Below are 2,582 nucleotides of genomic sequence, written 5' to 3' on the forward strand. Positions count from 1 at the left end.
GCTCGTTGGGCACTGAGCCTCACGGTCAGCATTCTGAGCGCTGTGACCCACTCTGTGTCTCCCCGTAGTTGCCGGTGCTCACTCCGCAGCCTCCCTGACGACCACCATCGAGCCCCGGAGAGCGGCGCCGGAGAGCGCGGGAGCCCGCCCGCGAGGAGCCGGAGCCGCTGCCCTCGCTGCATCCTCCCGTCTCCTCCGTGACGTTCAGCTCTTGTCCTCCACAGCCGAGGGCTGCTGATACCCACCTCAATCATGAACTTCGGTTCTGACTCGACGTCACTTACTCTGTACACATCCCGAGGCCTCCTGAGTGGAGCACGGTGCTTGTAAGGTTCATGCTCCCGATCAGACGACTCAGGGGAACTGGGGGCAAGGGTGTACTTAATACCAGGTGAGAGAGTGGGGGGTTCAGGGCAAAAGGAAGGGGATTCAGGACCACTTCGTAAAAGAAAATAAGTATCTATAATTACAAATCTTTTGAGGGGAGGTGAAGAGAGATCTTGCACTGTGAAACGGGAATCTGGCGCGGGGCATGTGGGACATGAGGGGTGGTGGAGAACTAATAATTTAAGCCTACATGATAAGATTATCTGGGCTATCTATTGAACAAGATGTTGCGTTTAGAATGCTGTCTCTACCCAAAGCCACGCATGGTGGCTGGGAAGAGGAAATTACATTTTTCTTTTATCCTGGAAGGAGTACCACTTAATCATTTTCAATAACAATAAGATAAAAAGAGTTAATTGAGGTTTTGTAAATATAAAGACTGGGTTAAGTAAGGCAGAAAGCAGAGGAAAGTAAACATTGATATAAGAACATAACATCATCTTAAATTGACAGCTTAATTAAAATTAAGATCAGCACCTTTTTATCATTTGGGAATGTAACAAATGGCATTTGAAATATCATGGACAATGTGAAATTATTTAAAAGAATTTAAAAATATTACAGTAGATAGAGATTACCTGCTCTGAGCCCAACTGTTGGGAATGGGCAGGAAGGAGGACAGATAACTTGAAATATAAAGTGCTGAGCAAGTGAAGGATACAGCAAGCTCAGGGGGAGAATGCCTGCCAAAAAATTCCTGAGACCCAGTCACCACTACAGAAATGAGTAAGCAAGCTGAGGATTTTGAGGAATGGAATCTTACATTTTATAATGTTTTCTTGTGGACACATGTACATGATATTGAGTAAGAAAGAAAAGATGAAAAATCCTTCTAATGAAGCAAAGAAAATGAATTGTTGAATTTGTACAAAATATAACCTTGTTACAATCATACAGTATCTTACTTAGCATGTAGAACAACCTTAGAGGTTTCTTTCTTATGTAATCACTATCATGATATCATCAGTTTATTTCTCTGCTTTACTGTAGGACATCCAATTCATCTAGATGTAATTTTTTAAAAAGTTTTTGTTTATTGTTTATTTGAGAGTGACAAACAGAGAGAGAAAGGCACATAGAAAGAGAGAGAGAGACAGAATGGGCGCGCCAGGGCCTCCAGCCACTGCAAACAAACTCCAGATGCATGTGCCCCCTTGTGCATCTGGCTAACGTGGGTCCTGGGGAATGGAGCCTTGAACCGGGGTCCTTAGGCTTCACAGGCAAGCACTTAACCACTAAGCCATCTCTCCAGCCCTAGATGTAATTTTTAATGGGATAAAATCATTTTGTACAGTTCAACAATTGTATTTATTTCCACTTTGACCCCAAAACTAATATACTCACTATGGAACATATTACAGTCTGAAAAAGAAAAGATATCCACATTGTTTTCCCTGTATGCCACAAAAATGTCTTGTAACATTCCAGAAAATTTATTTCTTGGCCTTACAGTGAACTTAAAAACTTATGTAATTAGACGAGGTACCACCATGTTGGTTTATGAATATTAAAAAATAAAAAATTCTGAAGTAAATATTTCAGGAAGACATCCTAGTTCTAAGAGAAATTCTATACAAAACAACTTTATTCTTCTGTAACTTTAAATTAAATCTTGTTAGCAATAGGAAAGTTATAGCCTATTGATTTTCTTAGCCATTAATTCACTCAAGGCATTATCTTAGTCTTTTTAGCCTTTAGTTGTTTAAATTTACTTACTAAAGCTAGGAATGAACATCTTTTGTCTTTTTACTGGCCAAATCAACTGAGCAATTTTCTCTAATCAGATACTATTGTCTAACAAAAAACATATCACTTAGCTCTCTGGTTTAAACAAACATTAAAGAAACACATCAATAAAACTCATTATGTTTGTTTCATATGGGGTTGTTGGAAATAAAACCATTCATTGCCTTTCACACGTTGGTGCTATTGGATATCCAACTGTTTTATATTTGTTTGTCTAGGAGGTCTGTGTGATTATGGGTAAACCTTAGCAATAATGGCTGAAAACTTGAAGTATAACAAGTTGCCCATCATGTCAATCAAACTTGACTTATTGGACCAAAAATTGCTGAACCTTTAATTAGTTATATAAATCTAAATTCTTTTTGAGGTTTCAGAATTTGTTCTTGCTTAAAATTTGGACACAAATTCTTGTGATTTTTTCTTGTCACATTACCAAGTGAATTTACATC

This window comes from Jaculus jaculus, chromosome 13 (genome assembly GCF_020740685.1).
Source record: "Jaculus jaculus isolate mJacJac1 chromosome 13, mJacJac1.mat.Y.cur, whole genome shotgun sequence".
Taxonomy (NCBI): domain Eukaryota; kingdom Metazoa; phylum Chordata; class Mammalia; order Rodentia; family Dipodidae; genus Jaculus; species Jaculus jaculus.